Source organism: Cololabis saira, chromosome 17 (genome assembly GCF_033807715.1).
Source record: "Cololabis saira isolate AMF1-May2022 chromosome 17, fColSai1.1, whole genome shotgun sequence".
In the NCBI taxonomy this organism is placed as follows: domain Eukaryota; kingdom Metazoa; phylum Chordata; class Actinopteri; order Beloniformes; family Belonidae; genus Cololabis; species Cololabis saira.
Window position 1 is genome coordinate 15,398,518 of NC_084603.1, and position 12,713 is coordinate 15,411,230.

A 12,713-nucleotide genomic window follows, 5' to 3' on the forward strand; every position below is an offset into this window, starting at 1 on the left:
GTGGGTGGGTGGAGGGGTGGGGGGGCGGCTATTTCTGCACGGCCCTCACTGGTGTTGACCAGTATGTGTGTTAGTGGGTGGGAAGGAAGGAGAAGTGAAAGGCAGAGATGGGAGAGAGATGGACTCTGACAGGCTTAAAGTACCGATCAGACAGAAATGATGTCTAGTTTTCACTTGTATTTCACAAATATTTGAGAGCGGAAGATTTTTTTTAAATTGTGCACTTCGAAATGTTTTGAGAAAAAAGTCAAAATGTCGAGATTAATGTTGAAATACAATTTAGTTTTTTTTTTGCTTAACATTTCGACTTTATTCACGAAATTTCGACTTTTTTCTCAACATTTCGACTTTTTTCTCAAAATTGTACTTCAACATTAATCTCGACATTCTCGAAATTTGGGTTATTGCTAATATTCCGGTTACTAAAACATTCGGAATATTCAGTTTACTTGGTAATTAATCATTTGGGATATCTGGATCAAACCAGCGACGCATGTACGCATCATGTACGCATCATGAAATAACCGTCATTTCCGCTTCTTCTTCCTGGATCCAAATTCAAAACAAATGCTGCTTTGCGCAACTTTTCTCTCCCCTTCTTGTAAATCTTCTATCCCGGTACTTTCTACCGTCTAGAAATGCAGAAATGTTCATATCCTTCATTACATTTATGAAGTGATTAGTCTCCTCCTGGTCTTGGTTTCTCCGTGTTTATAAGAACTTCCTGGACTCAAAAGACCAGGATTCCTTGCAAAAAGAGCATGTGCAGAAAACAAATTCCTGTTCCGTTTGATGGGGATATTCCGTTTGGCATTTACATGACCCAGGTTTTAAAAGGAGTAACCCAGGGGTCAAATTCGGGTTTTTAAAAACTGCAATATGAGCAAATTCGGGTTATTCAAAGGGGTTATTGGTGTTTACATGGCCGTGCAAAACCGGGTTATTGATAATATTCGGGTTTTAAAAGGGTTAATGACTGCATGTAAACACAGTCATTGTGACAGGAGAATTAAAGTAAATAGGTGTCTTGAGGAACTGAAAGCTTGCATGGCTCTAAACTCTAAATCTAATAAAAAGAAGACAGAAGTGATAGTTTTTGGTCCTAGTGTAATCTAAATCTAAACGATTTTCTAACACGAGGCACATGTTGCTAAAATGGGATCCTCACAATTTTCGTGCACTTGTATCCCTAATGGGGCCCCAAACATTTGGCCCACATTAACTTTGGCCCATAACGCTGAAGCCACATGGGGCCAATGCCGTTTGGCCATTTCAAGCCCACACGGACGCGTGCAGACTAAGTTATATCACCTGGTTAAGATCCCAGGGATCCCAGGGCTGGCAGATCCAGTGTCACTCGTCAGCACGACATTTGCAGTGACTCGTTTCTCAATACTGTGGTTTTATGTGTATAATGTGGATTAAGAAGAAAAAACCCACACATTTTGCCAGATATCTAAATAAATAGACCTGTATATATGTCATATAGCAGTTTTAAAAGGCAAGGCCGGGGGAATAAGGGGATGGTTGTGTACGTTGTATGCATTCCTTGGCAGAAACAGGGCCGGAGAACGATGATCCCTGTCGAAAGCTATCTGGACGTGGAGGTCACGGTCCTGCTGTTTAAGCCCGTGTGATCCCACAACACTACCTCCATTTACTCATGCTGTCAACACGCCGCTCCCGCGTGACTCTGCCGTGTTTATAAAATAAAACCAGGACTGTCTGAATGTGAAGGAGTCTCCTCTAACTGGCCGCTTATCAGCGTGCGAGTGAGGGATTTCACGGCCTGCCACTGACTCGATCGGCCGCATTTGTCGTGTTTAAATTGCTTTAGCGACACACGGCGCGATCTTATCCTCAACAAAGTGTACTTCATTCCACTTAAAGGACGTGTTCCCGCTAATACTCCCGTCCTCCCAGTCCCCCCCCGTCGCTGGCAGTCCAGCGGCTCGGCCTCGCCGCTATCGCTGGCCCGCGATGCTCTCGGGGAGGAGGAATGCTGCTCAGCCATGCGTCACATGCACATAGCATAGTGTGGCATGCTGCACCCTCAGATAACACATTCAGCGTGAGGGGCCAAGGCAGCGGCGCACAATAAAACAGCTATTCTTATCGCTACCTACTTCACATGCTCGCTCCTTTTTCTGCCAGCGAGGCAAACAAGCGAGGACAATAACGCCGTGGCGAGGAGTCACCTCTGATGTGGAGGTGCTGCTGCTGCCGGACAGCTGCAGAAATAAAACCAGCGCACCAAAGATTGCTCATTATTTTTGATTCGGAGGAATTTTCTGGGCATCGGTGCACATCGTGGGCGCTGTTTCATATTCATAGCTGGACACCGACGCCTGAGAGCAGAAGAATTTTGTGCCACGGCCAGTTTGACAGTTGTTGAGGGAGTGGAGAGTTACACTCATCCCCCCGCCCTCTCCCAGACTCTCTGAACCAATCCAAAGATTAAATCCACTCCATCAGGCTTCATTTTAGTGTCGTTTTTAATCATGCAACAGGAATTATCACGCCTCTATTAATATAGTCCTCCTGATGGCGTTTACAAACAATAACAATCACCTGATGACATTTCTGAGCTCGCTGGGATGTGGATTCCCGTCTCTTGTTTCTTCTTCCTAATGCTGAGAGGACATAGTTTGAAAAACAAACATACACAGTTCTGTGTTTTAAAGTAGCGACAGACTCAAAAGCTTTGAGATAACGCAGCCTCACCTGCTTATTCGGAGCCAACAAGGTGAAAAAATGTGTCTTCAGGGAGCCGTTCAGATTTATGGAGAACTGTGACATCACACATGCACTGCAAAAACTCAAAATCTTACCAGGAATATTTGTCTTATTTCTAGTTAAAATGTCTCATTTTTAGTCAAGAAAATCTCATTACACTTAAAACAAGAGTCATTACCAGAAAAATAACTTGTTATTTGACAACTTTCACCTGTTTCAAGTAAATTTTCACTTGAAATAAGTAGAAAAATCTGCCAGTGGGACAAGATGTATCTTCTCATTACAAGCATTGTGGGGCCTCATTTATAAAAGAGTGCGCAGGATTCATACTAAAAGTGCACGTAAAGCCAAAAGCCGAAAATGGCAAAAAAAAATCCGGATTTATAAAACCGCGTGCACGCACACTTGCACGCAATGTTCACTTTATAAATCACAGTCCAGCTGGAACGTTGCGCAGCTGAATTCGGCTCATATCCCGCCCTCTACACGCCCACTTTTTACCATATATGGGCAATGCAAAGTAGTATTTTCATATGAATGAGCCTGCTGAGCATGCGCAGCGGCTAATGCAGCCTGTTTGGGCGTCAGGATGAATGAGACGTGTCGAGCTACCGTGCCACTAAATTTCACAGAGACTGAGGACGAGATGTTGTTGATGAGGTGGAGGCAGAAAAACAACATTATTTGGTGGTCACAGTAAAAGTAGAAAAAGTATATAAATAGTATAAAATAAAGTTGTCGCGGTGGGTGAAGGAGGTTCCCGGCGTGTCCTGCACCGCGGCTGCAGCAGCACCAGAGTCCTGACTGACGCTGTGCTTCAAACACAGAGTGACACGATCAGCGCTATTATATTATAAGTCTGATATGTGATGACATTATTAACAGTATGACATGAATCTGGTTTCATTTCACCACCTCACCGCCTGCGTCGCCAGTTCCCAATATCTTAAGTAAGTTCCTACGGGAGGGTCAGAGTTGGCGTAGGGATATGCAGATTCTTCGGTTAGTTTTTTCTTTTTAAATCTAAACCTTTGCGTAGAAGGTGGCTTGCGCATCTTTCAAGCCCTGTTTTGTGCGCAAGCGAGCTTTATAAATGAGGCCCCAGGTCTTTTAAATGCTGCATAATGAAAGGTTTTTATAGACTAAGTTGGACATCACTGAAGGTCTAAGTGTGAAACGCACCGCCCGCCACTGGTATAATTACATAATGAAAATCATCTTATCATAGTAAGTCTTACTATTCGACAAGTGTTTTCAGTGTGGCTTCTATTTAACAAAACTGGACCTCAGGTTCATGAAACTGCGTCTGAACAAACCACAAGACTTTCTTCGAGGGCCAAATTCTCACCTGTTTCCACAGGTTTAATAGGGTTTGGATCCGTAGTCATTCTTGGACGTGTTTATCCGTGAGTTTTGGGTCGTTACCCTGTCGGGGGAAACGTGAGCTGCTACTAAGACCAAGCTTTCTGTCTCCAGAGCGTCTTGATGGTCTTGAGATTTCATTGTTGATCCCCAGAATAAAACCGAGCCTCCTCCGTGTTTCACAGTCGCTTTGCTCTTCTTTTATCTAAATGCTTCATTTTTCTGTGAACGTAGAGCTGATGGGATTCATCAAAAAGCTCCAGTTTTGCCTCATCTGTCCAAAGGATGTTCTCCCAGAAGCTTTGTGGCTTGTAAATATGAATGTTAACAAACTGCAGTGTCACTTGTGGCAGGGTGGAGAGGTTGATTGGACACACCTGTGTCCAATCAACCTCTCCACCCTGCCTGCCTTCTTAAGGAGCAGCTGCACTCCAGAGAGGGGGTCTGCTTGGAGAAGGTGCTGCTGCTGGAGAAGGTTCTGCTGCGCACGTGTGTCTTGGGTGAAGAAGGGCTAAACTAAAAGTGGTTGTGCACTGAAACTCTGTGTCCTCGCTATTCTGTCGGTCGGGCCCCGTAGCACTCGCCCTGCTACACACTTTTTTTACGATTTTCTTTCACCACGAGTTGTTTTCGGTTGTCCAGTGATGGATGGAGAGATCCGCCACTCGTGCCCTTTGACCTTGGATTTGACGTTGAATCTCTGGTTCATGTTATTTGTCCTTTCCAATTGTCATTAGTTTTCTTCTCGTGACCACATCCTGGGAGTTTCTGTCTGTTTTTCAAAGGCGATGCCCAAAACGTTGGACATGGCTAGCTAAGCCCCCCCCACGATTCATAGGGACATCTGCTCTGGTTCTCCTTCGTCACCGATGCTTCAGACCTTGAAGAGGTTCAAGAGCCGGGCCCTTGAGCCGTGGACGAGGCTCTCTCTCCCACCGAGAGGGAACCACAATCTTATCAACACCCGTCTTTTCACGCAGACTTTGATTTTGAGACGCTGAGAAGATGCAGTAAAGAGAGACATGGATATGTGTGTTTGTATGTGACAAACATCCACTCCATCTGCGGCCGAGGCATCGAGCCCCAGTAATGTCGGCGTCTCTCAACCCTCCGCGCCCTTCCTCCCCTCGCATGATAGTGATCCGGAGAGGCCGGCACTGATCTCTGACATATGCTTCATACTGACGACTTAACACCCTTCATTTCCCACAGTCTGCCTGCTCCACAGGCACGGCCAGACGCCCGGCTGTCAATCAAGCTTCCCCGCCGCAGACACACATCACTTTTGAAGGAAACTAGGGCTGGGGATTCAAATATCAAGAATCGATTCGATTCCGATTCTTAAGATTCAGAATCGATTATCACGCTTTGATTCAATCCGATTCGATTTGATCCGATATTGATTTGGGTTACTGTTAATAAAACAGTTTTTTCAGCTGGTGCATGAATTATATGACCGTAGTTATGCAACATATTAATACTAGTATTATATTGAGATTCAACAGCAAGTATTGGCAGCTAATGATGCTGTAAGGACCAATCAGCTCCCAGAATGCTGATAGAACTGCTTTCAGAAACATCATGTGGGTCAGAATTACCAAACAGATCCAGGGAGGAAACAGAGACGGATGAAATCGCTTTTATTTTTCCCCATTTATGAGAATTTGGTTTTTAACATTTATGCAAATGTAACCCCAAGACAGTATATAAAGCAAAGAAATATAGGCAATTTATGCAATTATAACTGAAAACTTTAATGTTTTCATACCTTTAAACATATTTAAAGGCAAAAACATGGCACCAGTTATTCTCATGTCCAACAAAATATTACTTTTTTGGGCATAAACAAAAAAGTACCAGTATTAAATCGATCTTTAGACACATGAATCGATTTTAAGGAATTACCGGTAATATGAGAATCGATTTAAAATCGGAGAATCGATCTTTTCAACACAGGCCTAAAGGAAACCCATGCAGCCACGAAATGCACGCGCTCGCGATCCTTAAAAACACACTTGCATGCAGGATATTAATTTTAATCACTTACTTTGCAAAGAAATGTATACTTTTATTTTGAAAGAACAATTCCCCTCCATCTTATAAGACTTTTGTAGATCAACTCACAGCATTTCTACCATTAGAAAAACTAACCATGGAAAAATATAATTGTGGCCATCTTTTTCAAGAATATTGGTTCCCATTATTGATTCTCTGGTTTAGAGAACTTCATTGTCCGCTGATTGCTGTTTTATTGCTGTCATTTACTTTATGTATCTTATGTATCTGTAGGTATTTGAGTTTTGATGCCCTATTGTTACTTACTGATAATAATAATAATAATAATAATAATAATAATAATAATAATAATAATAATAATAATAATAATAATAATGAATTTAATTTATAATGCACTTTCCATTTGGTGAATCTCAAAGTGCTACATAAAAAAGGTAAAAAGGGTCATATATTAAAAAAAAAAAAAAAAAAATTCCGATCATTGATCATAGCTGGCGTATGCTATATTAAAAAGGTGGGTTTTAAGTCGTCTCTTGAAAGAGTCAATTGAACAGAAAAGAAAAAAAAACTAAGACTAAAAGACTGACTTTAAAACTAACTTTGACGCTGATTTTAAAAGTAGAAAATGAAGTAAAAGCTGCGTAGCTCTGACGGAGAAGCGGCAAACAATCAGTGCCAGCGTCCTCTCACCTACTGGTGTTATTTTCCATATTTTTATTCACTCACTTTTTTTTTTTTCCCCCAGTTTATTAATTTTCATTTGTTTATTTATTTTTTGTGTACCGGTATGTTTTTGTGCTTTTTTTTTGTGCTTTTTTTGTGTATGTATGTGGGAGGGGTAGGCCGGAGTAGGCATGCGTGCACAAAAGAAAATTGTAAGACCTACCGTCATTAAGGATGTATCTGATTGCCTTTCTTTTGTGAAATAAAAAGATAAAAAAAACAAAAAAAAAAAACACTTGCAAATTGAGGCGCAAATGTGTGGAAATACTGTCTGCAGTGATATCTGTTTTGGAGACTGTTACCGAGTCAGGATGACGGACGCGACAGCAAGCAGACTTGTAGATGAGAGAAAAGTTTCAATGCACGGACAATGGGGACACGTCTCCACCAATATCCAGCCATTATTAAATCATCCCTCCCAATGGTCTTGACTCTTCGCTGCGTCAACTTCCCGTCAACACAACGATGTAAATCACATTCTCCACGTGAGTCTTCAACCCCCAAATATGTGGCCAATGTGATTGGCTGTGATTGTCGTGCCAAGTGTGAGACGTATGGGTGTCAAAACGAAACGAGGAGGCCGCAAAAATACTGAAGGTAGACGTAAGAAGGAGCTACTTCACCGCAAAAACTCAAAATCTTAACAAGAATATTTGTCTTATTTCTAGTTAAAATGTCTACTTTTTAGTAAAAAAAAATCTCATTACACTTAAAACAAGACTCATCACTGGAAAAAACAACAATTTTCACCTGTTTAAAGTAGATTTTCACTTGAAATAAGTCGAAAAATCTGCCAGTGGAACAAGATTTTTTTGCTTGTAATGAGAAGATAAATCTTGTTCCACTGGCAGATTTTTCTACTTATTTCAAGTGAAAATTTACTTGAAACAGGTTAAAATTGTGAAATAACAAGTTATTTTTCTGGTAATGACTCTTGTTTTAAGTGTAATGAGATTTTTTTGACTAAAAATGAAACATTTTAACTAGAAATAAGACAAATATTCCTGGTAAGATTTTTGAGTTTTTGCAGTGTTTTCAAACAGAAGTGTAGGTAACAGACTTGCACAGACTTTGATGAGAAGTGATGATGATCCATTCATTAGAAACAGATCTGTTAAAATACTTTCAGTGATTATAAAAGTCTCCCCCCGTGTTTCCATATTTGGGCTGCCAGAGGACCATAGACGGTTTACTTCAACCAGACTAGACGTTTTAGCTTTTACTTCCTTACCGGCAAGACGCCACCTTCTTCTCCACTGGAAGTCGACTAAGGCTCCTCTAGAACTCGGTGGCTCAACGATACCATGTCTTTTCTGAAGCTGGAAAAGATCAGATATTCATTGAAATGTAGCTCTAACAGCTGTGAGTAAAAAAAATTGCTGATAAATGTGCACACAAAGATTGACCGTGACTTATGTGTATGCCTAAAAGTAAATAAGCACTTGCTCAACTTATTCCTTCATACAACACGAGGTACTCCAATGTAGGATTGTTTGATGAACTGCTACAAATCATACTTAATATTGGTGTTGAAAATAATTATTTTCTGGTAGGTGGTGATGTGAATGCCCACACCCAAGAAAGGGATGATTTTGTTGTGATGATAACTGGAACCCAGATGAAACCTTAAATGAAAACACATGGAGTTATTGGAAACATTTAATATCCCATTAAAAAGGAAACCAACTGATGAACACAGAGACTCTGGTAATTACGGTAGTGCGCTGCTAGAACTGTGCAGAAATCTTGGGTTTTGCATTTTAAATGGAAGATGTGGTGATGATAAGAATATTGGGAAAGGAACCACAGTTGAGGGCAGTGTAATTGATTATATGATATGCTCTCCATTTGTTTTGTTTCCACTCTCTCCAGTCCCTGACCCCCCCCTCTCTTTTTTCTTTCTTCTTCCTTTTTATTTCTTTGTTTTACTTTTTATTAATCTATTTTTTAATTTATACTGTGTAGCTTAATACTTAATTATTACTAAAAAAGAATGTTCAGTTATTTATTTATCATTATTCATATTATTTTAATTCAATTGTGTAATGTTTTGTCCTTAAATCAAGAAAAATCATCCTAGGAGCTAGATTGTATATCTTTTTCTCATTCCATCAAGATGCACAGTATTGTTATGGTGTCAAATATCCTATATATTGTAGAATGCCATACAGAAATAATATGATACTCAATGTAAATGTGTCATTGATTCCTGTTCTACTGTGCCTCCTAATAAAAATATTATTAAAAAAAAAGAAGAAACAGGTCTGTTGATGCAGGGAAACATCTGAAACATGCAGGAGCCCATTATAGATCCATACATGTCCCCACTAATGCAAAGCAAATATACGCCCCTGCTTTAATGTCTCAACCCTTCCCTTCCTGAACCATTTCTCCTTATCAAGTCTCCTGACCTCGCCCAAGACCCAGTAATGGACAAATCAGAGTTTTGTTGCAACTCAAGCCGGATGTTTTCCATGAACTAATCAGCCATACAATTAAAGCAGCTTCCAAATAACAATTCCTGTGTAGATAAAGTAAAGATCTCTGAAAATCACGTGTCTCACATACAATACTCACAATCACCGTGTTGCTAAACAGCATAAATACCTATGCGTGTATCTATATATGAACAGAAACACGTACATGTGTACATCTGTGCTTTAATGTGTGTAGAAATATCTGAGTAAGAATGGTTTTAGTGAATACGTTTGTACATGGGTGTATATACATTCACACCCTAAATATGGTCTGCTTTTTACGTACAGATGAATACATGAACTGATTAATACAGGGGTATACTCCAATTTACATTTATAAAATTCTTACCATTAATTTGTGTAACCTTTAACTATGTCAACTTTTTTCTTTTCTTTCATATTTAATGACGAGGGTTCAACTGAAAAAGATAATATTGAGTGACATGAGCTTTTACTTCTTCTGCCTCCTTTTTCGAACATTTGCTACTATTTTGTATTAATACTTTGTTTATGATGTTACATTTATTATTTAGTTTTTATTATTATTTATTTATATTGTGTAAAATATATTTATTTATTATTGTGTAAAAGATATCAATCAATAGATAGATAGATAGGTAGTATATTATTATTATTATTATTATTATTATTATTATTATTATTATTATTATTATTATTATTATTATTATTATTGTTATTATTATTATTATTATTATTATATTATTATAATATATTATTTAATGATATTATTTTTATTTTTTATGTATTGATTTATTGTTCTGCTGTTTTATTTATTTATTTATTTGTATTTTTTGTGCTTGAAATAAAATATATAAATCAATCAATCAATCAGACAGAGGCTACTTTCTCACAGAGACATATGCCCTTTTCCTAAAATTTGAGACGGTTCCATTGATTAAATTGCAACAGGATTATCGTATCACAAAACCTTTATTGTCCCTGCAGATCTGCTCACAGCAACCTGGATTGGAGGGAGAAACGGCCACGTATTCCTACTTCATCCGAATCTTTTCCAGGGAATGTCTGATATGAGATTAGTAGACACTGCCTGTCCGAAAAAAAAGTTATACACTAATATTTGTTCTGTATTGCAACTTTTATTTCTGTCCAGAGTTTCTTTCCTTTTTCGTGAAGATTTTGCACAAATGATGGCAGAGTTTTCTGTGTAAAGCTCTCGCCAGCACAATTTAAAGACTTTCAGTGGGGTTAAGGTCTGGATGTCTTTGTGACAGTAGCCCTGCAGCAATTTAAGATGACGCCGGACCTTCATCTTGGATTGTTCCAATTGCGCCATCAAGGTAGAAACATTTGGATAATGGAAGAAATTCCACAAATTGATTTAATAAAACATATAATGATTCTGGGCCGAGATCTGACCCCCTGAAGCCAAACCATATCATGATACACAGCACGAAAAGATGAGTTTATGGGAATATGCTGACATAGCATTTAACCGGTAATGTTTGTGTTTGCTGGGTGTGTGTGGATGTTATTGGGAATTTACTGGTAAAAGAAGTTTACTGTGAAATACGGCCATTTCTGAGCTGTAATCGGGAGTTTACTGACCCCACTTTGTTGCCACGGGTAGAGGAACAGCAGGGGACCTGCTTAAGGCCTTTGTTTAAAAAGGAGCCATCAAACAAGAGCCATCAAACGGCCATCAACACTTCTGTGAGTTACAATTCAAACTCCCCCAACCTATGCCCAATTGGCCCACGTGAATAGCAAATGGAAATAGGGCCTTTATGTTATTGCGGGGGTGTGGCTAAGAATTGATTCAGCAATGTCATTGGTTTCTGTCTCACAGCGTTGAGAGTTGCGGGGGTCTTTAAAGTTTTTCCTAGTTAGTTTGTTTTGCTCCCGCCCGGTAGAACTTTTTTTGCTTTTGAGGAGATACTGCTGCGTTGTTGTAAAACATGTCGCATAAACGTCCTTGGGCTTTTATCCAAATCAGAGCGCACACTACAAGACATGGACGCAGATTTGAACTACTGGACGAGGAAGTGAAGAACTTAAGCTCTGATCGTGTTGAAAATTTCAGCTCCGATTCCACACCCGCAAAACGGATTAAAAGAGCAGAGAACACACGTGTTGCTGTAAGTAAGTTTGCTTATGACTATAAGGCACAATTCCTTTTACATTTAACTGCATGTCCACAGGAGGCAATAATGCTTAAATACTTTTAGAATCACACTAACTTTGTATTATTAATCTATACAGGAGGCTGTAAGACGTTTACACAATTCTGAAAACTCGTCCGCGCTGCGGCCAATGCAGAGCGACGTCATCACACGGCGGCCATCTTGCCACAGGAGAGCTCGCTCACTCTAACATTGTGTTTAATGGTGCATGTACTGCTTAAACAACCTTAACTTGCTCAATTCTCAACAGATTTTCAAACAGTTTGGTTTTTTATCAACGTCAGAGATGTAGTTATGACACTGCATACTTGTGAATAATTATAAACATTGAAAAACGTACTTTTATATGAAAATAACCAGAAACAGATAGCTATGACATGGTATTTATATTAAATCAATATTTCTATAGTATTCTTAGTAACGTGTCACGTGTGCTCAGTGTAGTCACCTGTGATCTAGATCTATTTTCTCCACACAAAAATAAATAAAAGGTTGCTTCGGGGTTTGAGTTTGTTTTTAATCAACTAATGGCTCCTCTCTTTCCCAACAGTATCAATTCTCCACATAACCTTGCAGTTACGACATACATGTTGGAGCAGGTCGGCATTGCTTTTCCTGACACAGACAGCGACGTGATAACAGGTAAAAAGAAAGGCACATCCATCCTTGTTCTTTTAGAATTGCTTTGAATAGATATTGAACCTAATTAAATTCTAATTGTATTTTTGCTTGCGCTTTAGCTGCTTGCAAGACTTATTTTGAGTCTTTGAAAAGGAGCCATCGTCTCGATCAGCCAGAAAATGCTCCCCAGAAAAAGAAATTAAACAATGCAATGAAGACTAGACAACGGAAAACAAGGGTAAGTTACAGCAATATTTGGGTTAGTGAGTTACAGTATATGGAACTGAGATGTTTTTAATTTAGTGTTAATTGAATATTGGTAAAAATTATACACATTTTAATTGCTACTCTATATTTTGCAGTTGCTGGCCTCCAGGGCTAGATGTGTACAGACTCCCGCTGAAATGTGGGCGCGTGCAACCCTTGACCTGATGTCAGAAGAAGAAGATGGCGTCGTAGATGGACGAGCGGTGTGGATAGTTTCACCTCCACCCCAAAGAGACGAAGAGCTTTCTGATTTGTGCCAGGTGCTTCAGCAGAGGAAAGACAAGCAGAGTGCAGGGAGACAATGGCTCGTTTTTAGCTCTGTTAAACTCTTAAGTTGACCCGTTTGGTA

General features: G+C 39.5%; 1 long non-coding RNA gene across 1 annotated transcript; it reads left to right on the forward strand.

Annotated features, from left to right (window-relative positions):
• Nucleotides 1-12,024: 12,024 nt before the first annotated feature.
• LOC133463959 (uncharacterized) lies at nt 12,025-12,512 on the forward strand. Its single transcript, XR_009784395.1, has 3 exons — nt 12,025-12,118; nt 12,217-12,335; nt 12,460-12,512. It is a non-coding gene; the product is annotated as an uncharacterized LOC133463959 (long non-coding RNA).
• The last annotated feature ends 201 nt before the right edge of the window (nt 12,513-12,713 follow it).